Genomic DNA, 25,295 nt, shown 5'->3' with positions numbered 1-25,295 from the left:
AATTTCAGTGGGGTTTTACGTCAGAGTCTGAAGGCACAAACCGGAAGCCTCTTCTTCCGTGTCTCTTTCTTCTAAAAAGAATTGTTAAGCATTCCCTCAGTGCTGGTGCTGCAGTAATCTGAAACGTTTTTATTGTGTGTAGGACAACTATGTTGTCTTTTTGTCGACAGAACTGATAAGAATAAAAAGGCACACGCACTTTTGAACGCACAGACAAAGAGCAGAAACAAATAACACTAGAAATGAAATTTAGATCACATGAGCCCTGGAATGAATAAAATCAATGAGTAATATGTCTTGCTGAGCACATCACAGATCATGATAAACAGAGAAAAGGGCAAAGAACAGTCGTAGCCTATATTAATACAGCAGTCTCCAAATATCGAAAGCTGTTCAATGCGCCACAAATGTACCTCACTTCCACGCGGAAAAAATCACATATTAGATATTTAAATATCTCGTTTTAAAATTTAAACATCAATGAGAAACTCAGACAAACCTGTTAAGAATACTGACAATAATAAAAATAATAAGAATGATATTACTAATTGGTTCACAAGAAACGAAAGGTGCAGTATCTGTCACACGTTCTGTGGACTCCAAAACCGCTGCTTAAGACAAGATAGGAATGCGGGAGTAAAAGCGGAAAGAGTGAAAACGTTGCAGTAGTGGAGTAATAATAATTGATTCTTAGGAATTGAAAAGTACGGTATCTATTGCACTTATTTTTGTAGACCACTGAACTGCATCGTAAAGGAAGGCAGGAAGGTGGGAGTGTAGGTTAAAAGAGAAAGAGGAGCCGTAGTGGAGCGCTTCAGATTAATTGCGACCATACGGGGATATTTAATGTGCACGGACATCACACAGCACACGGGTGTCTCTGCCTTTCACCTCCACCGAAGCGCAGCTTCAGGCGGCCGGGATTAAACCCGGATATACCAAAACAGGGGACGACCATCTTAACCACTGCGCCACCCACTACCATCCCTCCTTTCACACTCCTGCTTGTACCCTTTGCCCAGAACCCTTTGCTTCTTCAATCTACATCCTCTCCCTCTGCCCGGCGGACCCTCCCCCGCGGGGCCTAGAGCAACTGAAGACCTGGGAGTACAGGGAGACCCTGCTGCATTCGGAGGACCCGACCGTGTAGGCCATCGCCACCGGCCGGACTGCCTGTGTTAATTGTGACCCTGATGTACATAAACATTTGAAATTCAGTGGAATCGTGCGAGGACCCAGGGGCCTGTGCGCCCCGAATTCCTACGTGTAATAACGATTTTCTCTCTCACATTTTTTGTTCAGATATAATAAAGGTAATCATAATTATTATTCCTAAAATTTATTTTTCCTTTTATGCTTTTTTAGTTCATTACATTTTCTTATGCCAGTTTCCCTAGATAGTACCTTACAGATTTACTAATAGATAATTGTCCTTTACCCTGTTTAAGTACTGCCTTGCTGGAGAAAGCAAGTGAGTGAGTTTTAGATTTCCTGAGAGCGTTTGCGAATACGGAATATTGTAGCCAGACATGCCCTTCCCTTAACAAGGCGCATTTAGAAACGTGACAGTTTTGCTAATAGGCTTCGCACGCTGCCAGGAGAGACCTTGACTTTACTGAACAAGTATTTAACAGTGTGAAACCGCTCTGCAGGATAAGCGCTCCGCAATGCCGTTCCTATTGTTATCACAACTTTATATACGCCACACTTCAAACAAACAAGAATTTTGTTATGTACACTCACGACAGCAACTCGGCTTCTCATCCTTGAGGAGTCAACAACTGGCAACAACTGGCATGGACTTCTTCCATCTGCAGGGAAAGACATACCTGCTTATTGTCGATTATTTTTCCAAGTGTGCAGAGATCCGGCAGATGAGGACACCTACAACAAGTTCGCTGATACAGGTACTGAAGAAAACATTTGCCAGGATTGGCATTCAAACGACATTTTTATCTGATCAGGGACCACCCTTCGAGATCGAGGAGCTCAGAAATTTCTTCCGTGATTGGGATGTGACACACCAGCCGTCTTCTTCCTTGTACCACCGTAGCGATCGTCAAGCGGAAAGAACAATACAGGCTATAAAGGCAATGATGACTGAAGCAACCGAGGAAGGCAAGGACGTAGCAGTAGTGCTCCTCAACTACCGCTTCACACTAATGCCAAAAGCAAAATCAATGGCTGAGCTTCTGATTGGTGAAAGTTTCGCACATTCCTACCCACACTACCGAGTGCCTTGAAGCCAAGTTTTTCAACTGAGGCTCACCAGAATATTCTGCAAGAAAGGAAGAAACAATAACACAAGCATGCTGACCTGCACACAAGAAACTTTCCCCCGCTTGTTCCTGGAAAACTTGTACGGCTCCGAAATGGCCGCATCTGGACAAAAGCCACCACGGTAAACGTGGGCCCAGAGCATAGAAGGTACACCAGGAAACCAGACACCGGAGGCATCTTCGTTAAAAGTGCAATCCACCTGCAACCTCTAACGGTGGTACGTCCTACTGCCCAAACTACGCCGGAAGACCGACCCAGGTAGCACAGAATGTGGGCCCCAGTAGGTCCGATGTAGGCAAGTGGGGCTGGGGCAACCATCATAAAACCTGCATCGGTCCCCGATGGGGCAAATGTGGGCAAGCCCCATTTGGGCTACCCGCTGCTCCTCCTGCATGGGTCCCATAACGGCGTTTTTTGGGCTAATACAGAGCACATTCCTGCATCCAGACCACAAGGGTCCCTTGCCGGATATTTGAGGGCAATCCAACCTAAATGTGGGCTTTTTATGGGAAAACGCTCATAGACCCGAAATGAGGCCGCCCTCATTAAATCTTTGTGGGACCAACATCGGCCGTAGTGGGGCAAGAAAACGGACATACCCACATGCTGCCCCAATGGGCCCCTTGTAGGTTACTTGAGGGCAGGTGAAATATGAATAAGGGCTCAATTTGGGCAAGCCCTCGTGAAGCTCGAATGAGGAAGCCTTAGCTAAACCGCTTTAGGTCCCACATAGGCTGTAATGGGGCTGGAAGGCGGGCGTGCCCGCATGGTACCAAAATCGGTCCTGTGTGGGGACTTTGAAGGCCCGTGCAACAGCAGGTGGGCTCTAGGTCAAAAACAACGTCCAGCTCAATTGGGGCTGCCCACATAAAACTGCTTTATATCCCACATGGGCCGTAATGGGGCTGGAAGGCGGGAGGGCCCGCATGATACCAAAATTGGTCCCTTATGAAAATTTGAAGGCACGTGCAACAGCAAGTGGGCTTTAGGTTCAAAACCAACACCCAGCCCAATTGGGCCTGCCCACACAAAACCGCTGTAGGTACCACATCGGCCGTAATGGGGCTAGAAGGCGTGCGTGCAATTGCGTAATCATTGTTTCCAACCTTTATTTGCATTATATGTTGCCCTAAATTACTATTATAGATGATTTGTATAACAGTTGTTGCCATGTTTAGTCGATTAGAAATTTACATGGCTTTAGTTCTCGCGCTCATGCAAATTGCGCTACAAATACTAAAACAAACTGATTGCTAACTGTTGCCTCTTATGTGGTTGCTTTGGACAGCCTGCAACTCTCAGCACAATATTGCTGTGCTCTGCCCTGATGGGGCTGGTACAGGTGGGTCACCGCTGCTTGCGGCGGGGGCTGGCCTGGCACAGAATTTTTATCTGCTGTAGGCCGTCATTGCACACGCCACCGCTGGTGGTGGACGACGGCTGTTGTTGCGGCGCGCGTCTTTCTTTCCCTCTTGCTTTTCTTTCTTCTCTATATTCTCTTCTATCTACACGAGGCAGAGGAGGTGGCTCAGCTGCAGAGCCAGTAGCAGGCCCGTGCATTTTCTTTTCCTTCTTCCTACAGCCACAACAACAACATTATTAATGTTCAGAATACACATCTCCATAGCCTGAACAAGAGGTACATGAAATCATTTCGGCTAGATGAATGATACGAATTATTGTAAAATTTAATATTGTGGCTGTTTAGAAAGTTCAGGCATGTATGAAATAATTACTTATGTGCATAAATATTGATTGGGAAAACTTGGACTAGGGCTTTCTATCAATTTCCTGCGTCGGTCCCCTATGAGAATAATGTGGGCAAGCCCAAGTGCGGCTAGCGCTTTAGAACCCGCATCGGTCCTATGTCATTATCTGAGGAGCTAACTGAAATAAAAAAAATGTTCCTCCAAAGTGGCTGCCCAAATCGGTCCAAAGTAGGACCATCGCGGGGAGTTGGTGGGATGTGCCCTTTTAACAATGCCGGAAAAATGTGGGCAGCCACGCAAGGGCTGCCTGCATCGGCCCCTAGTGGGGCCTATTGGGGCTTTGTCGACAGCCGCCTTCGGGCCTATGTCGGCCCCTCTTGCAGCACCCACATGGAGCACACCGGGGCTGTCCTGCATTGCCCACATCGGGCCCACCGGGGCCCACCCTTCATAGCCCACTTGTGCTACCTGGGGAGGTAATCGATTCAAGCAGTCCTCAACAGAACCCACAATATCCGGTCCTTCCTCCCAGACCACTTCAAGCACCTCCACGCCCACCTCATACTACTCGATCAGGAAGAAGGATCAAGCCTCCTGCACGTTATGCAAACACAATCAGTCACTTCAGATAACCAGGATATTCTATGTGCAACCTTCTCAATTTTCATTAAAGAGCGTGTTATGTATACTCACTACACCAACTCGGCTTCTCATCATGTCGCGCCACCTCTACGTGACCGCCTCACTCCTAACAAGGCTCCACAGCCAGCGCCACCTACGTAACAGCACACCAAGCTCAATCCTGAATAAACCTCAGTTCTTTTTATGTTCAGAACTGAGCTGGTCCGACAATAACCAAACATAAGAAATTCCTTATGAGCTTTTCTTGAGTATCAATGCCTGCGATACCGCATTATTTGCGCAAAGTTTTGTATTATGTCAAACATGAAATAATTAATAAAACTGCGATTCTTGGTACAGCTAACTATCACGAGATAAAGATGACAAACACTAAAATTAATCAGTCAGGCTAATCTTTCATTAGAAGTAAAGTTAAGAAAACGAACATTAATTTCAGCTTCCACGCAAATGGGGGGACAGGAACTCTACACAGCATCTTCCAGATGTTTAAGGCAGAAGTGAACATCCGATCTGGTGTCCAACCACATCCATAAACACTGCCCGGGGAAGACACCTTTCTAAGAGATAATTTTAATCAGAAGTCTTATAAACCGCATTGTGCCTAATTCAGTAAGGACGCAACGTGGAAGCAAAGTAGTGGAATAATTAATGTGATGCGCTAAGGCGAAATGGACGTAAATAAATGGGGACAAGCTCCGCCGCTAAGTGTTTGGTTCGATAGCAAGGTCTCACAGCGGACGTGTTTCTCTTGTAGAGAAAGTAATACCAAGAAGCTCTGACCCGCTAATCCAACTGCAGGCCATCGAGCGTGCAACCAAGAAATGCTCCTTGCAACCTAGCGTGGAAGCTCCTACCTGCCTGACATTTTCCAGTGAATAAACGTTTATCCTGATCCTCCTTCTCAAGCAGTAGGATATGCACGGTTTTCCTTTTAATGCCAACTTCAACAAACTTGGTCCAAAACAGATACGACACCTTTTCTTTCTTATAACTCATTGTAGAATACTAAAGAACAAGAGTGTCCAATTCAGTGACCTCCACTCAAAAGTATAAAGGTCTATTCACACTTGCGACTAGATGAGGTCGCGCGACTGGTAGTCGCGCGACCAAAGGAGAGGCGCTATGTTCACACTTGCGACTGTCGCCTTCTCGAAAAACGAGTTGGGAGTAGGAAAGCTGCAGGGCGATGGCAGCGAACGTCGGTAGCAGCCGCTTTTCAGACACTTCAGCTTTTTCAGGCGAGAACGCCGACGACGAATAGACGGTGTCAATATAAAATGTTGCGCCTGCGTGAAAAACCCATTTCTCAAAAGTTCATAGTACTTACTGGATAGTCCGAATATCTTTCCGATCTCCTCCCAGGCCATATCCTTCTCCCTGCTTTTAAATTCCGGATGCCGTTTGTTGAAAAGGTGGGGGTATTCTTTAATTGCATTGAGAAGGTGCTCGATCGAGTACTCCGGGAACTCGCTGATTGGTGAAATGGTTTGCGACTAGTAGTCGCGCGACTGAAAATTCGAGCAGTGCCCGATCGGCCCGCGGCAGTCGCTTTTCGACCGATGCGACCATTTGCGACTGTCGCTTTTCGACTAAAACGGTCGCGCGACCGCTGCTAGTCGCAAGTGTGAACGGGCCTTAAGGCTCCTTCTGATTCCTCAAAACAGAATTGAAATACAAATTATGAAAAAAAAGAAAGATGGCTCAGCTCTGTTACCTTACTGTTGCGGCAAATTCTGTAACTATATGGGAACTCTAAAACATATCCCCTGAGAGTACAGCCACTCCCCGGGCTACATGTTTTAGAGTTCCCATACAGTTACAGAATTTGCAGAATTAGTCCTCCGGATTTCCAGTTTATCTTCGCCTGGGAGACACGTGGTTCTTGGCGTGCAGGCGGCGCTAGGTGACTGCCTCTGTGGACGTGAGGGACCTATCTGGGGGTGGATATTTCCGCCGTCCTAACTTGTAGTGCTCGATGACTTCGTTGTAGGTCTCGAGCGTCTCCACCTTAAAGTTAGTTTGAGGCTGGCGTCCCCCCCCCCTCCGTATAATGAGCGCTCGGCCTAGGGCGTTGATAATATAAATAACAATAATAAGTTTACAGGAAAGGAAAGGCGCAGTATCTGTCACACTTGTAGCTGCCGCTTCGTTTCCTGGTATTTTGGTGTGAGCGGGGGCCCAGGTTAGGGTGATCCCTCTGTCTATGTTAATTTCGATAATATGTTACACGCGTAGTATGGTATTTTGTCTTTGCCAAAATTCCTTATTGCCCATTTGCTGTCACTTATGATCACCTTCGCGTCCGTACTAACGCACGCTAGGGCGATCGCAGCTTCCTCCGCTGCCGTGGCGTCTACCTCGCTTATATATATATATATATATCTTGCCTTGCTCTATTCAAGACCCGTCGACTACCACCGAGACAGAGTTCCCGTCATCATCAAAAGCGGCGTCTATGTAGGCAACCATCTCAGGTGGCATTCTGCTTACTTTTGTTACCAAGTGTTTGGCTCCGTGCTGGCGGTTTTCCTGATCGTGTTGCGGGTTCATGATGTTGGGTATCGGTGAGATAGTGAGGGCATTCCTAATTTTGGACCCAATGTGGAACATCTGGTGTTTAGTGCCTCTATTGCCTTGAAGTCCTACCCAGCTTAGAATCTGCTGTCCTGTCTCAGGTAGACTTAGGCGTTCGAGTTGCGCCGTTCTCGTTGCTTACGCTAACTCCTTTCATGTGCTATGCACCCCCATTCCCTTTGGTGCCTCGGTTGAGGTAGAGATTGGAAGTCCCAGTGCTCGTTTCGTGCATTTCCTGGCATCAAACTTGTTTTTGTCTGCTTTTTTTATGTTAAGCAATGGGGTTGAGTAGCAGATCCGACTCGAGATGAAGGCCTGGACCAGCCTCAACTTGTTCTTCTCCTTTAGCCCTCTAACTCTGGCCGAGATTCTTCTAATGATGCCTACCACTTGGTTTGCGTGCGCGTCTAGCTATGGGGTTGTTTCCTGTTTTGCTTATGAGCATTCCAGAATTCGGATCTCATCTACTTGCGCAATTTCTTTCCCGTTAAATTCTATCAAGATTCTGGGACACCGTGTTCTGGGAGGAGATATTTGTGTGTGTGTGAAAAAAACTTTATTTGGAAGAAGCTTGAGGTAGCCGGGGCAACCTCACGGAAACACTAGGTTAGCTCCTCATTACAGGAGCCCACTGGCGACCGCCGCAGCTCGGGCTCTGTGGCGGCTCGGGCCTCCTGGCTTGCCAGGTCGGAGCAGCCGAGCAGGGCTGCCTCCCAGTCCTCCCGGGTCGGGTTGGGCTTGGGGACGAGGTACGAGGTTGGCTGGCATTCCCACACCATGTGGAAGAGGTCCGAAGATTTCTCCGCACAGTGCGGGCATTTTCCTGTACAGGCAGGATCAAAGTGTTTTAAAACTGCCGGGCACAGCAGCGTTTTGGTGTAAAGGCGGGGGAGTGTGGGAGGAGATGGGAGGAGATAGTCTTCCACATGAAGGGAAAGGTGCAGATGTGTAAAACTAGTTTCTGTGGACCCCCGTATCGCGCTGTAGATTCTTTGCTTGGAGCTTGACACGGACGCTTGGTATTGGCATCAGCTCCTCCAATTTTCGACCATGAGGGCGAAATTCTTGACAGTTCATGTTTCGAATAGCCGCAATCGACGCATGAAGGTGCTAAGCACCTGTTCACTCTCTCTTCGGGTCCGTTTTCACGATCTTCTGGAGAAACTGAAATTTCTCTTCGAGGCGGCCACCGCCCCATTAGTCCTAGGACTAACCCCTCACCTCCCCTGACTTCACAGCCCACTAACAGTGGCATGGAACGCACTGAAGATGGGACTACTGATACTCCACCGAGATGGGACCGGGCCATGGAGGCTCGACGTATGGCTCACCCGGACGTCCTCTCTGCCCAGTAAGCCACCACGAGTTCGACCCCTCAGACCCCGGCCGACAAAGCCACACCGATGCAGCCTACGCAAGGCAAGTGATCTTCAACCGTTTTAAACCATCTGCAACCGTTACCCAAGTTCCCGACACGAGACTTAAAATCGTGTTCCGCCCCAGTGAAGGCCTCGAGCTAGTAAACACAACGGGGGCTATTAGCGTCTCTAGTCACCAGCGCGCTGCAGCTACTGATAGACGCAATGCGAACTCAGGACGCCATTCGAATCAACCCCAGGCACGATTCAGATTCAGATTCAAACTGCTCTAGAAAAGCTACTCTCAACCAAAGTATGTCAAATGATCCCACCCGCATCCTAGCCGCCAGATATCAGGACGTCTACAGGACATTGAGGTGTAGCAGTGGAACTGCAGAGGCTTTCGTTCCAAGCGTAGTAATCGGCAGTTGTACATTCAATCCCTTCCGGCCGATGAAACACAGACGTAATCGCATTGCAGGAAACAAAATCTCCTGTACAACTGCTCAATTACGCTCCTCATACACCAACAAACTCTCCTCAGTACAGAGTGGCGGCATTGATTCACCGCAGCTAAACAGTAACTGATCATACCATGGACGTTGCAGATATCGACTTCCATTTGATAAAGCTGCTTCCCAAAGAGCGGAAAGGAACGAGTATTTTCTGAATATCTCAGTTCAGTTCAGTCTTTCAGTCGTGAACAACTCTTCATGACCGTATGGACCATATCCCACCAAGCCTTCCGGTTTCTCACTATCTTCCTAACATCACATAACTTCATCTGCAGCGCCTCGAGGATGCCATCTAACAACCGCGTTCGCTGCCTACCCCTTCTCCGGTGACCCTCAACCTTTCCCAACATCAAATCTCTCCAGCGACTCCTCTCTTCTCATCAGATGACCAAAGTAGCTTAGCTTTAACTTTAAAATTTGACCCTTCAATGAGCATTCAGGGTTTATCATCGACAATATCAACTGATTTGATCTTCTGACAATCCAAGGAACTCTCAAGAGTCTCCGCCAGCACCACAATTCAAACGCGTCAATTCTTCGGCGGTCAGAATTCTTCACAGTTCAACTCTCACATCCATTTATCATAACTGGAAAGACCATAACACGAGTTATACCGGTCTTGGTTGGCAGTCTCTGCTCTTTACTAGGCGGCGATCAAGACTAGCCATGGCTCCTTTCGCAAAAGCAGGCATCTCCTAATTTTATGGCTGCAGTATCCTTCTGGGGTAATCTTGGAACCCAAGAAGAGAAAATCTGTCACAGCTTCCACTTCTTGTCCCTTGATGCGCCAGGACTTAATAGGGCAAGACGCCATAATGTTTGTCTTTTTAATTTTCAGTTTAAACACAAACTTCTCAATCTCTTCTTGTACGCGCATCAAAAGTCTTTGAGTTCCATCTCTCTTTCTGCCATTAAAGTGCTATCATCCGCATATCCGCATATCCGCATATCTTGATACGTTTTCCAGCAATCTTCACTCTAGCTGAAGACTCGTCCAGACCGGCCTTCCTCGTGGTGCACTCTGAATACCTACAGCCCCCCGAAAGGTAAAACTGCTCCTCTAATGGCAGCCATAAAAAAAGCCCTTCACATCAGCGTTAACCAAGCGTTGATAGTTGCAGGAGATAGTTGTATATCACATGGGGATACAAAACGACCTGGACTGAAGGCGTCCGACTCTGGACACTTCTCCAAAATGAGAGCATAACCCTTGCCAATGATACACAACAGTACACGCGCATCGGAAACAGTGTATAGAGCAACACCACTCCCATCTCACACTCACGAAAGACATCACACAATGCTATTGGACAAACACGCAACCTCTCTTTGTAGCGAACGCCATATAGCCTCTTTTTCACTAGCCTCCTTAATCCCCGTGTAAAGCGGAAACTCAAGATCACCAACTGGGATCGCTTTCTTCGTACCTCGGCCCCGAGAACGTGAACATGGCCACATCAAAAATGGCATGTACAAAAAACTCGGAGGTGATTGGCAGCCGCTTACTCCACGTGTGGGAAACCCACTCGAGCTTACACAAGCGATGGTTTAAAAAGAAACACACAATCCAACCCTGAAGCTATGCATCTCCGCTCTCTTAAGATAAACGGAGACGCAGGCGACACAGCCTAGTAACTACCAATGGGGTCAAGTGTGCAACCGCCTTGCTGGAAACCTATGACTTAAGGACATTGGGTGGTTGCTACGATGTCTTGAACCCGATCACACCAAGAATGTACAGCAGAATAATGTGACACGTCTTATCTATGGCATAGACATGGACAACGACAAAATTATTCAATCCTTAAAAGATGCATACCTCACAACCACACCAAAGACATCCTTGCCACAGTACCTTGGAACCCAAAATATTGAGCTAGACGAAGACATCACACAGTAGGAAGTCAGAGCAGCCATGCTCCAACTACGCACTACTTCTGCTCCAGGAGAGCCGATTAGGTCACGAACAGAACTTAGAACCTTACAAACCTTGATGAAACCTCAATCCAAGCAACAACATAACTTTTTAGAAAACACTGGCAAGAGGGAACGCTTCCCTCAAAGTGGACACAAGCTTAGGTTACCTTTATTCCTAAATCTGGCAGACCGCTCACTCTATGAGACCTTAGACCTATTTCGCTAAATTAATGTCTTGGTAAACTTTTTGAACACGTCTTGAATCGGCTACATACACACATGAAAACCCGCGACCTTCTTCCTCCCACAATGCTGGGTTTCCGCAGTCACCTATGCACCCAAGATGTCATGCTACAGATATCCGAAGATATTCTCCATCCCCAACACTGCAAACGCACAAGAGAATTGCTGGTTCTAGACTTGCAAAGGGCCTATGACAATGCATATCACTCCTCCATTTAGATGCATTATCCAGTCTGAATGTCGTAAAATGAACACGTGCTCACATTTACGCATTTTTGCGGGATCGCACTGCAGAAATTTGCTTCGATACCCTAAAATCCCCTAATTTTTTGGCCTCGGTAATAGAGGATCAAGCAGGGTTTCGGAAACGGTACTCTACTATCATCATATCCCTACCATCAATCAGGTGATAGAAAAATGCTCGGAATATAACCAGCCCTTATACATAGCATTCATTGATTACGAAAAAGCATTTGACTCAGTTGAAACCTCGGCGGTGATGCAGGCGATGCGAAATCAGGGGGTAGACGAGCCGTACGTGAAAGTGCTGGAAGATATATATAGTGGCTGCACAGCAACCATAGTTCTGCATAAAGAAAGTAACAAAATTCCCATAAAGAAAGGTGTTAGGCAAGGAGACACAATCTCCCCAATACTATTCACAGCTTGTTTAGAGGAAGTATTCATAGACTTGGAATGGGAGCAGTTAGGGATAAGGGTAGATGGAGAATACCTCAGTAATCTGCGATTTGCTGATATTGCCTTGCTAAGCAACTCGGGGGATGAACTGCAAATAATGATTGATGACCTAGACAGAAAAAGTAGAAAGGTAGGCTTGAAAATCAATATGCAGAAGACTAAGGTAATGTTCAACAGCCTCGGGAAGGAACAGCAGTTTACATTAGGTAGCGAAATACTGGAAGTAGTAGGCGAATACGTCTACTTAGGACAGGTAGTAACCGCAGATCCGGAACATGAAAAGGAAATAACAAGATTAATAAGATTGGGATGGAGCGCATTTGGCAAGCACTCGCAGATTATCACTAGCAGCTTACCGGTATCGCTCAAGAGGAAAGTATACAATAGTTGTATCTTGCCTGTATTCACCTATGGGGCTGAAACGTGGAGGCTAACCAAGAGAGTTCTACTTAAGTTGAGGACAACCCAGAGGGATATGGAACGAAAAATGGTAAGGGTAACATTAAGAGATAGAAAGCGTGCAGAGTGGGTCAGAGAAATCACTCAAGTTACCGACATTCTAGTGGAAATTAAGAAGAAATGGACATGGGCAGTACATGTAGTGCGAAGAGAGGATAACCGATGGTCGCTGAGGGTAACAAACTGGATTGCAAGGGAAGGGAAGCGTAGCAGGGGGCGGCAGAAAGTTAGATGGGCGGAAGAGATTAAGAAGTTCGCAGGGGTCAAGTGGATGCAGCTAGCACAGAACCGGGTTAAGTGGAGAAATATGGGAGAGGCCTTCGCCCTGCAGTGGGTATAATCAGGCTGATGATGATGATGAATAGAGGCTCCCGGAGGGATCAGTCCATTTCCTTTTTTATTTAACATACACTCAACCCCGTGGCTAAAAAGCTGTCACAGATCTCCAACCTCTCCCCTTCTCTATGTGTAGATGATATCACCCTGTAGACCACCACTAGGAATATACGTAGCATGGAAGAAGCTCTTGAGGATGGGACGGACATGGTGTCGAAATGCGGAGCTGCAATAGGCCTTGCATATTTCTCCACTACCTCCGAGCTCCTGATACTCCACCCAAGTCCGCGGAAACGCCACCACCACCCTATGCTCATCCCCATCCATAGTTAGCCAGTATCAAAAATTCACAAACTTTGAATACTAGGTATGTTGATGCAAGACAAAGTCCTTAACACGAATACACTCTCCAGACTCACTAACAGAACACATCAGATCACCCGCCTAAGCCGCATTTCGATGGAGGAGAAAAGCAAGGCGCCCGTGTGCTGTGCGGTGTCAGTGCACGTTAAGGAACCGCAGGTGGTCGAAATTTCCTGAGTCCTCCACTACGGCGTCTCTCATAGCCTGCGTTGCTTTGGGACGTTGAACCCCATAAACCAAACCATCAAATGTATAGCCAACAAGCACCGTGGAATGCACGAGCAAGACCTTAGATGATTAGTGCAGGCATTTATTATATGGGGCATTCTTTACTCGCTTCCGTACTTATACCTAACAAAAACCCAGATAGACAAAGTGGTTGCTCTCATCAGACAGGCTTATAAGGCAGCCTTCGGCTTACCTAAATGCACCCCAACCTATCGACTCTTAGGCATGACAGTTCACAACACCCTCAGCGAACTGGTGGAAGCCCTACGCATCGCCCGAGTAGGACGGCTCTCCACTACTCCAACTGGTTGCCACATTCTTTCCTATCTCCACCTTAGGCCGTTAAGTGTCTCTCCAGTAGAAATTAATGCTTTTCCAAAGACAGTCCGCGATCATCTCACTGTCCACCCACTTCCTAAAAACATGCATCCCCTTTATAACCAGGCCAGACTGAAACCGACAGCACGAGCCCTACGCTAAGCACATGCGAACAAACCCAAGACGGTTTACGCGGAAGCAGCAGAATATCCACACCGCTCAGCTTATGCGATATGCGCGGTATCCAACCGCTTCGAATACATCACATCAGCCTCTATCATTGCCCGTGCGTCCGTAGAAGCGGAAGAATCCGCTATAGCCATCGCGATAATCTCTTCCACTACCACCTTTATCATCAGTGATTCTAAAACTGCTATGTAAAATTTCGCCAGAGGACAGCTACATGCTGCCTCTCACAAAATCTTAACGCCTAACGTTCAAACATCCCGACTCACACAACTTGTCTGGGTATCATCCCATTCAGGCAAACCCCGGTAATAAAAAGGCCCATTCTGCTACTCGAGCATACGTCGACCGAGCAACAGATACCGAGGACCTGGGTAGTGCCAGAGATCGGCTGATTACGTACAACAACCTGACACCACACTACCTGTCTGAAAGACTTCACTACCCTCCCCCTACCCCTCCCTAACTAAACCACAACAAATAACATGGCGACACCTTCAAGTCCGCACCTTTCCCTCCCTAGCACTGCTTCACTCTTGTCCCCCTCTACTCATTAGTCCGAATGCTCCCTCTGCGAGGCCCCGAGAGCTGGATTCCAACATATGTTCAGATGCCCGCAATTTCAACCACCGGCCAAATGGGACCTTACGGACAATGAGGCTTGGGAGATCGTGGTCACCAGCGCACAACCGGCTTCACAAAGAATACTGGTCGACTAGGCTGAAGCGGTCGCCTTCCGGCCACCACACGTGACGCCGGAATGGTGGCGGTTCCTGGCCCTACGCGGCTCGGACGATAGTCAACAAGTCAAAAATTGGTGGCTAGCCAGCCACCAATTTTTATTTGTTGTAGGCAGCCATGACTCCCGCTACCGCTTAGGTGGTGGACGACGGCTGTTTCGGCGCCCGTCTTTCTCTCGTCTTTTTTTCTTTCTTGTCTACTTTTTCTCTTCTGTCTGCACGAGGCAGCGGAGTTGGCTCAGCTACAGAGCCAGTAGCAGGCCCGTGCATTTTATTTTCCTTCTTCCTACAGCAGCAACAACAACAACAACAGCCCTTGTAACAAGTATTTCGCGGCTCCACCAAATAGTTTTCACCACCACCTTGTGGTGGTGGTGGTGAAAACATTTATTATATTAGAGAGGTATATACACTAGGTCGGACGCCTAGACAAGCACTCCATTGGCATTTGCCGCAGCCCGGGTGCGCTACGTTAAGAGCTTTTGGGCCTCTAGAGTGCAGCAACCGGACAGGGTCGCCTCCCAGTTCTCTCGGGTAGGTTGATGATAGGGGGCAAAGATTGGTTTTTCTGGCAGACTCGCACCATGTGTGTCGAACACCTCCCCACAGTGCGAGCACAGCCCTTCAAATTGTGGATAAAAATGTTTTGAGTAGCCGGACACAACACTGTATTTGTGAGTAGGTGCAGGAGCACCCGCAAGTTAGCCTTCCCCAGCCCTTTGCATGCGGTGGGAAGAGTTTGGTGCGTGGATCTGTAATATTCATATATTTCTTTAAATTTATAAACTGGGCTGAAATCAAAATCCTGGTTCGCGTCGGATCCCGTGGGAAATGCCCGGAGAGAAAGCGCGCGGGCGGCGGCATCGGCAGCCTCATTCCCTTGGAGATCTTGGTGACCTGGAGCCCAAATGAGAGATCGGTACGCGACATCCGACTCTCGACCACAATTTTGGTAGACGCGGTAAGCTAGGGACCAGTACACCCTGGCTGGATGTTCCGACAAGCCCCTCCCGAGTCGGTTATGTATTTGAAGGAGGAGTCAGAGGCTGCGAGGGCGATGGCAACCTCTTATGCGTGGTGGTGACTGGGCCTTGAACGTAAGGCCATTTACTGTTTTCGCCTTGTGGATGACCGCGACTGTGTATCAGCCCCTAGAGGTCAAGCCAAAGACGCCCACATAGAAAACGCCTGGTTTTATTACATAATGGCGGTCCAAGGCTTCCGCCCGCGCCAGGCGCAGGCCATTATGGTCCTCCTTGGACATGTTGGCGGAGAGAGGCCGCACATAGAGGGCCCATCTCCATTTTTGGGGAATGCGACATCTCTCCTCTGTGAATTGGGTGTGTTGTATGTGAAGTCGGGCAAGACGGCGACTCGACTTTGTCTTTGTCAGACGCGTGTACTGATTGGTGAGCTGAGACTCCCCAAGCTCCTTGAAAGTATTCACCACACCCAGTGCCATGAGACGGCTGATAGAGGTGGAGACCGGGAGGTCCAATGCTCGTTTCATGATTTTACGGAAGATAACTTCTAGAGTATCCTCCTCCTGTTTTCGCAGGTAGAGGTAGGGAGTCAAATACTAGATTCGACTGATCACGATTGCGTTCACCAGCCGCAAGACGTCCTTGCATCGTAACCTACCGCGCCTGTTGAAAACCCGGCGGACCATGCGGCCCACCTGTTCCGCCACCTGCCGGAGCTTCGCGAGTATTGTGTCGCATCGTGGCTGGTTGTGTATAAAGAGTCCAAGAACTCTGCATTCCTTAGATTCTTGAATGGGACAACTTTGCAGGGAGAGATGAATTTGAGTCGAGCATAAGCGTGAGGGGCGCAGATACACGAACTCAGATTTCTGCGGTGAGCATTGTAGACCACAGCCACGGGCATAGCGGTCCACTATGCTAGCAGCCGTTTGCAGGCTCGTCTCCATGTCCCCCAGACGCCCTTGCGTGGCCCAGAGGGTGATGTCGTGGGCGTACGGAGCGTGCTGCACCCCTTCGACCGCACCCAACAGAGCAGGTAAATGCAACATTGCAAGTGTAAGGTGTTTATTGGAGCACCAAAACCGCAAGCAACGTCCGCAAACCAAAGCGACGGGGGTAGCATTCGAATCAACAGTGCAGTGCCAACAAGGCTCCGGCTCCACTTCGTCTACCTCTTCGGGTTGGCGCGCGAGCTGATGGCGATCGGGATTACTACAATACTGCCCGGCGGAAAAGGAGCCATCCTGGCGACTCATGGTGAGGAAGGGGTAGGGGGATCATAATACGGCTTGAGGCGGTCGACATGTACAGTTTGTCGGCCGCGGCGGTGATGATCTGGAGATGGGTTCAAGGGCTCTACTACGTAATTGACGGGAGAAGATTGTTCGAGAATGCGGTAAGGTCCATGATAGCGCGATAGAAGTTTGGATGAGAGGCCGGGTGCAGAGGAAGGCACCCAGAGCTAAACGAGGGCACCTGAGGGATATGAAGGTGCTGGATTTGTTGGGTCCCGGTTATGCTTTTGTTGAGCCTGGTTCTCCGTTGTGAAGGAGCGCGCCAATTGTCGGCATTCTTCGGCAAATGTGTGCGCTTGAGACAGTAGAGTTGTGTCTGAAGCGTAGGGGTGGTAGGGCAGGATAGTATCCATGGTGGACGTGGGTTCACGACCATATAAAAGAAAGGGGGAGAACCCAGTCGTAGTCTGCGTAGCCGTATTGTAGGCGTACGTTACGAAAGGCAGCACTTGGTCCCAATTAGAGTGAGCGCTATCAACGTACATGGCTAGCGTGTCACTAAGAGTGCGATTAAATCGCTCAGTCATGCCGTTCGTTTGGGGGTGATACGCTGTGGTGCTCCGGTGAATGATCTGGCACTGTTTGAGGAGGGCTTCGACAGTGTCGGAAAGAAACGCACGTCCGCGGTCACTGATCAATTCTTTCGGTGCGCCGTGACGAAGAACGAGGCGATGCAGAATGAACGAAGCAACATCCCGTGCGGTGGCAGACTGCAAGGCCGATGTTTCCACGTAACGGATTAGGTGATCAACGGCTACGATGACCCAGCGGTTGTTAGCCTACGTGGTCGGAAGCGGGCCATACAGGTCGATACCGACACGGTCAAAAGGGGGCTGGGGCAAGGCAATGGCTGCAACGCAGCGGCTGGCTGAGGGGATGGATTCTTGCGACGTTGGCAGGCGGTACAGGATCGGATGTACTGACGAATGAAGCGGTACATGCAGTGCCAGTAATATCTCATACGCAGTCGAGAATAGGTTTTCATGACACCTGCATGGCCGCATTGGGGATCGGCGTGGAAAGAGGCACAGATTTCAGCACGGAGATGTCGCGGAATCACGAGAAGCCACTTTCGCCCTGTAGGATGGTAATTGCGGCGGTATAAAAGTCCATCACGAGTGGCGAAGTGGTGGGCCTGACGACGAAGTGCACGTGACGGAGACAGCTCTGCGGGCGTAGACAGGAATGTTAAGAGGGAGGATATCCATGGATCCTTCTGCTGCTCAGATTTCATGTTGGTAATGTTGAGCGGCGACATATCGTAGGCACAAACGAAGCCAGCCGTCGAGTCGTTAGGAAGCGGGGAACGGTAAAGTGCATCAGCGTCGGTGTGCTTGCGTCCAGATCGATAGATGACGTGGATATCGTACTCCTGAAGACGTAACGCCCAGCGGGCGTGGCGGCCGGAGGGGTCTTTGAGGGAGGATAGCCAACAGAGCGCGTGGTGGTCGGTAACAACGTAGAATGGGCGACCGTAAATATAAGGACGAAACTTGGTAATGACCCATATGATGGCCAGACACTCCTTTTCGGTCACAGAATAGTTCGATTCCGCTTTCGTGAGGGTACGACTAGCGTACGCGACGACATACTCGGAATATCCAGGTTTTACGTTGAGCAAGAACGGCGCCCAGACCTACGCCGCTTGCATCAGTGTGTATTTCGGTCGAGCAGGCAGGGTCAAAATGGCTGAGTATAGGGGGAGAAACCAGTACACGGCGTAGTGTACTGAACGCAGCATCACAGGCTGGTGACCAAGAGGAGAGGTTCGGGCCTCCGGCGAGAAGCTGCGTTAAAGGGGTGATGATACTGGCGAAGTTGCGGATAAAACGGCGGAAACATAGACCGACAAAACTTCGAAGTTATCTTAAGGTTGTGGGCTTGGGGAAGTCTGCGACGGCACGAAGTTTGGTAGGATCTGGTAGAACGCCATCCTTGGATATGACATGACCAAGTATTGTGAGCTTGGTAGCGGCAAAGTGACATTTCTTCAAGTTGAGCTGTAGACCGGCTTCAGTAAGGCACGTAAGGACACGCTGAAGGCGCAGAAGGTGGGAAGGTAAATCTTTCTAGAAAACGACAATGTCATCTAGATAACAAAGACACGTTTCCCATTTGAGCCCACTGAGAATGTTATCCATCATTCTCTCGAAAGTGGCGGGGGCGTTGCACAGTCCGAACGGCATCACATTGAATTCATACAAGCCATCGGGAGTGATGAAGGCTGTTTTCGGGCGGTCAGCGGAAGCCATCGGTATTTGCAAATAGCCAGAGCGCAAATCTAGCGACGAAAAGAACTCCGCTCCTTGCAAACAATCTACCGCGTCTTCAATTCGTGGTAGTGGGTAAACGTCTTTGCGGGTTATCTTATTCAGACGCCGGTAGTCCCCACAGAAGCGGATCGTGCCATCTTTCTTCGTCACCAACACTACGGGGGAGGCCCAAGGGCTATGAGATGGTCGTATGATGCCCCGTTGAAGCATATCGGCGACATTGTCACGAATGACGCGGCGCTCAGTGGGCGACACGCGATATGGTCGCTGCCGCAGGAGAGCATGAGGACCAGTGTCGATTGCATGAGAAACGGTCAAGGCGCGGCCCAAGAAAGGCTGGGACACGTCAAAAGATGCACTGAAGCGCTGAAGGAGGGCGACTATTTGGTCCCGTTGGGCGGACGGAAGGTCGGTCGCGATAGCTCGATGAAGGGCGTCAACAGGAAGCTCATCACTCGTAGCAGCACAAGACGTCAGGGCAGCGACGTGAGGAAAAACTTCAGGTTCGGAGAACATGTAAGTGCGATCAGGGTCTAGCTCTTCAATGTAGCCGAGGCACTCCCCGGGAAGAACAGCCGTTGGGCAGGGAAAAGGGTTGGAAGCATAGATGACACAGCTGCCATCAGAAATTGTTAGAACGGCGAAAGGAAGAAGGAGGCGGTTATGGTGGGCGGAGGCGAGTTTGGGCGTAAAGAGAACAGGACTGGTGAGGGCAGATGTCGAAATAAGGGGAACAAGAACAGAAGAAAAGGGAGGAATGTCGGTGTCTGCAGCTACAAGGAGTTTAGCAGGGCGCACAGGCGGGTCACACAGGGAAACATTACACACAGGGGAAAGCTCAACTTCAGCACGGGCATAATCAATCACAGCACTGTGAGTTGACAGAAAGTCGTAACCGAGGATGATGTCGTGGGAGCAGTCGTAAAGCACCACCATCTCGACGAGATAGTAATGTCTTTGATGCAAACTCGTACCGTGCACGCTGCCACAGGGGTGATGCGCTCTGAACTGGCCGTACAAAGCGAAAAGGCAGAAAGCGGCGTCGCGACCTTGCGAATTTTGTGGCGAAGGGCACCACTAATTACGGAAACGGCAGCACCTGTATCCACCAGCACAAGAACGGGAAAACCTTCTACGAACACTTCAAAGACGTTGGCGGGAGAAGGCGGATGACTTAACGACTTCGTCAAACGCGCAGTGCTTGCCTCCGGAACTGCAGCATTTAGTTTTCCCCTTGCGTAGGGCCCTGTCGCCGGAGCATTGGCGAAATGGAACGTCGGCGAGGCGAAGGCGAACGGCGTGTCGAGTACTGAGCCCGAGGTGGAGACGATCCAGAAAAGACGTTGCTCAAGGGCGGCTCGGGATCGTAGTGGTACTGACGGACTGTGTTCTCAGGTTGAAGCGGGCGCTGACCGCAAAGGTGAGCGACGTGACCCGGGAGCCCGCAAGCATAGCAAATTGGGCGATTGTCGGCGGTTCGCCATGGGTTCGTAATGCGGCGTCGCGGTCGAGCGATTGGAGACTGAGGGGCCATGAAACGAGGTGGAGCATAAAATGTAGGGCCGTTCTGGTAAGACGATGTTGGAAGCGGACCGCGCGTTCCGGCGGTTACTTGAGCGTAAGTGAGTGGGGCTTGCACAGGAGCGATGGGAACACTAGAAGGCAGCGCTTCGGCGACTTTCTCCTCGATAACTTGGCGGATAGCCGGCGAGATGGATGGCGCGTTGGCCGGCGCTAATTGCGAAGTGCAGACGTTTGGCTGAACTGGATGGAGGAGGGACAGCTGGCGTGCAACTTCTTCGCGGATGAAGTCTTGGATATTCTGCATAAATTGAGACTGTTCCGCAGACGGCGTAGCCAGTGCCAAGCCTGCAATGCCGGCATGTGTGGCAGCCCGCCGCGTAGAAGCGCGTTGCTTTCGTAGCTCGTCAAACCTCTGGCACAGTGTTATAATGTCGGATACGGAAGTAGGGTCCCTGGCCGACATCATATAGTATGCATCATCAGCGAGACCTTTTAGAACATGTGTGACTCTTTCGGGCTCGGGCAGGGACGGATTCACCCGCTTGCAGAGGTCAACCACGTCCTCAATGTAGCTAGTAAACGTTTCTTCGGGACGTTGAAGCCGTGCATGGAGGCGTTGTTCGGCGTGGAGTTTACGTACCGCAGGACGGCCGAAGATATCCGCGAAGTTCTTCTTGAAGACAGACCACGTCGGAAGATCGGCTTCGTGGTTTCGAAACCACAGATTCGCCACGTCCGTGAGGTAGAAGAGGACGTGAGGTAGAAAAGGACCCAGCACATCCACCAAGTGTAAGGTGTTTATTGGAGCACCAAGACCGCAAGCAACGTCCGCAAACCAAAGCGACGGGGGTAGCGTTCGAATCAACAGTGCAGTGCCAACAAGGCTCCGGCTCCACTTCGTCTACCTCTTCGGGTTGGCGCGCGAGCTGATGGCGATCGGGATTACTACACAACGTTGAATTGCAGAGGGGCAGCATTGCGCCTTGCGCAGTGCCCCTCGGTGCCGAGCAAAAAAAGGATCGTGTTCTTGATCCTGTAGTGGGATATAAGACTGTCTGTGAGAAATTGTTTGATTTATTTATTTCAGAAATACTGCCAGCCTGCAGGAGTGGGATTACCATGCATTGTTAAAGAATAATACACACAGCAGAAAAGAAAAAACCAGCTTAACAAGAGGAAAACCTCAGAATGAAAAAATCCCGACGTCGACTTGCCATAAAAATGGTATAAAAGACTCACACATCAACACGCTGTTCGTACAGTGATTGACCACCAGAAAAAAAAAAAAAAGGTGCATTAAAAGGAGACGTATGAAACCGCACGCGCAAGGAAATGGTAAGAGCAATAGAGGAGCAAAATACCTGAACAGATAAACAACGGCACACCACAAGTACGAGAAACGCCGACAGTAATAAAGAAGCACTACACGTGAATATATCAAGAACAATTTTTCAATTTTGACAGCAGAGACTCGACGGTCGGGTGTTCTGCAATATCAGCAGGAAGTGTGTTCCACTCGCTGACTATTCTAGGGAAGAAAAAATTTTTAAACACGTTGGTTTTGCAGGTGTATTCTTTAATTTTTTCAAAATGATTTGCACACGTATCGCGCTTCTCGCTCATTCCTAGCTTAGAATAGTAGAGAAGATGCATGTACTTCAGTCGTTCATGAAAGCGACGTAACTGCAGAAGATCTAAATTAGCTTTTTGCACTAGAGCGGTTGCTGAAGTGTGCCAACTGTAGGAACTATAAACAAACCTTGCTGATTTTTTGTTATGTTTACGAGTTTCTTGATATTTATCTTAGTATAAGAATCCCATACTGCTGAAGCGTATTCAAGAAGTGGCCTGATAAATGTTTTGTAAGCTAGAAGTTTTATTTCTTAAGTGGACTGGCGTAGGGTTCTTCGCAAGTAACCAAGTTTTTGCATCGCCTTTTTTTCAATGTAACACACATGTGCATTCCATCTGAGATCAGAGGTTAGAATTACACTTAAATATTTACAACTTTTAACGGATGCTAGGAGGAGACTAATAATGGAGTTGGGAAAGGTTAGGGGCTTCCTTTTACGAGTGATTGTCATTGCTACTGTTTTCTTTTTATTTATTTCCACTTGCCGTGTTGTGAGCCAGTTTTCTATGTTAGCTAGCGATAAATTTAACTCGGACTGGTCATTTGAATGTTTAATTTCATTGTAAATATTGCAGTCATCTTCGAAAAGTTTTATTTTCACGAACACATTGCTGATGATATCGTTAATAAATGCTAAAAAGAAAAGAGGCCCCAGAACAGACCCCTTCGGAACGCTCGACCGGACCGGCCCATAACTGGAACACGCATCTCCAATAGACACGCTGCGATGAAAGATACGCCGCTATCCAGGAAAGCAATGTGTCATTTCTAATTATTGGTTGCAGTTTTAATAACAGCTTTTTGTGGGAAACACAGTCAACCGCTTTCTCAACATCTAAAAAGATAATATCTATTTGGCTCTGTCTATATATAGCTGCCGCAAAATCATGTACTGCTTCAAGTAGTTGTGTGACCGTTGATACCCCCCTGCGGAAACCGGGCTACTGAGAATTTATGTAATTGTTTTTCAAGATATGTTCCATAATTTTTCATACGAAAGAAGTGTCAGTACTGGGAGGCCTAAAAAATAAACCTATAATTATATTAAGCTATTTTAATAACGACGGACTCAATATCAGCTTTGTCAGGCAGCCTAATTGCGTGCAATATATCTCTCAATATTATGGCAACTCCGCTGCCTCTAGACCTTCTATCCTTTCGATAGATTCGGTAGCCGGGTGGTGTCACTTCGAAGTCGCGTATTTTTAGCGTGTAACCACATTTCGGTTATGATCAATGCATCAGGTTTGTGCGGTAATAAAATACTCTCAATATCCTCCTATTTATTAAGTATGCTCCGTGCATTGAGGTGCAGACATTGAAAAGGTTCCTGAGCACTTGTATCGATTCATTACTGCCCTTCCGTCGCATGTTTGCTTGGCTAAGAGCGTTTCCCTGCGGGTACCCTCTTATTCGTCGCGTCGTCCCATGCAAAGAACTCGTTATCAACCTTAATTTTGTCATAGACTAACTTGACCTTCCTTCCCGATTTTCTAATTTCGGACTTGCTCTCCCACAGTTTCTTCCTTTTTGCCTGGTTGCCACTGAAAAGTCTTCAAAAACTGAAGTAGCCGTATCTTTCCGTTTATAGCAGTTCTGCAGTACGCTTATTTTTTCGCGATGGTCGATAAGCTTTAGAATAATAGGACACGGTCATTCTTGCTGTTTGCGGCCAATACGGTGTATTCTTTCTGTGGACGACACGGCTATGTCTAATTTGTCTTTGAACACACCTTCAACTACTTTTGAGGCAAGTTCCTGGGGCGTTTCATCGGGTTCTTCAGTAATGCCATAAGCGAGAGTATTATTCTATCTTGAGCAATCTTTCAAATCTGTGAGCTTGTTTTGAAAGTTGCGAACGCTTCTTTCAATATCAGAAACCCTAGCACTGACTTCTGTTATCGCTTTTGAGGTTGAAAGTGTTGTACCACAGTGCGTTTGACTCAAGTGCGTGAGTATGACCGCGTGTGGTGGATTGTCGAACGCTCCTTTGAGGTCCAGGGCGAGAACGATTTTTTCGTTTCTTGCGCATGTGATGGGGCTCAGTATTTCGCGGTTGAGTTGTTGCAGGACATCCTGTGCGGATCGGTGTGGGCGAAATCAAAACATGGTGTCCGCGAAAGTGTTGTGTTGTTCAAGGTACTCAGACAGCCGATCCCGCACCATCGCCTCCATCAATTTGCCCACACACGAGCTGAGAGAGATGGGTGGGAGGTTGTCCGTGTCGACTGGTTTCCCGGCTTTGGGAATAAAGGTGACGAGAGCCTTACGTCTTCCATTCAATGGGAAGGGGGATTTCCCCCGTCCAGATCGCATTGATATGGTTAAAGGAGGCGTGTCAGGAAGGTTCGCCAGAAGTTTGGCGGTGAGCTTGACCCTGCCTGGGGCAGTGCCCATCTTCATTTTGGCCAGACTGGCCCGCAGATTGTGTAGCCGGAATTGGTTATCCAACTCTGAATTTTTCCTGCCTGCATAGGAATAGGCCGATCCGCCGGGGTCCTGAATTGTGCACCGGTAACGATCGCGTAGCGCAACTGATAGCTGTATGGTGTTTCCTTAGGACCAGTGTATGGCTTTGTGTAGGCATTTTTGCGTTTCCGTGCGTGTCTGTGTTGAATTAATGAAGGCTCGCAAGAGCCGCCACGCGTTGCGGCTCGACATTTGCCTCGCCGCAATGTTGCAACGCTCCACCCAGTTGGAGTCAGCGAGATGGATAGGCCGGCACAGTTCGCTTATATTCTCGGACGGGGGTAAGTTCCCCTTGTAGTGGACGTATCACGGGATCACTTTTGCCACAAATGTCATAAGCGCGATGGTTGATTTTCCGAGCCGGCGGATGCTGGCGATGTGGCCGCCTGGCCAGAGAATTTGGGCAGTGAGCGTCGCGCTTGTTTCATCGTTGGCAATGCTACCGATGATACTTGGCGCTGTAAGAGAAGGAAGGAAGGTGGAATTGAAAGTGGACGGATAGAAAGGGGAGCCGTACGGGAGGGCTGTGGAATAATTTCGACCACATGGGG

The 25,295-nt window shown here is 48.8% G+C and overlaps 1 protein-coding gene across 1 annotated transcript in view; it reads right to left on the bottom strand.

The window, feature by feature from the left end:
• LOC146177411 (endothelin-converting enzyme 1-like) overlaps nucleotides 1-25,295 on the bottom strand; it is a 100,684-nt gene that overhangs the window by 62,063 nt on the left and 13,326 nt on the right. The gene's annotated exons all lie outside the window — the stretch shown is intronic.

Source organism: Amblyomma maculatum, chromosome 10, assembly GCF_055883805.1.
Source record: "Amblyomma maculatum isolate TAMU_Amacu chromosome 10, ASM5588380v1, whole genome shotgun sequence".
Lineage (NCBI taxonomy): Eukaryota > Metazoa > Arthropoda > Arachnida > Ixodida > Ixodidae > Amblyomma > Amblyomma maculatum.
Note: the sequence above shows the minus strand (reverse complement) of the source record. Positions and strands in the feature narration are given on the sequence as shown.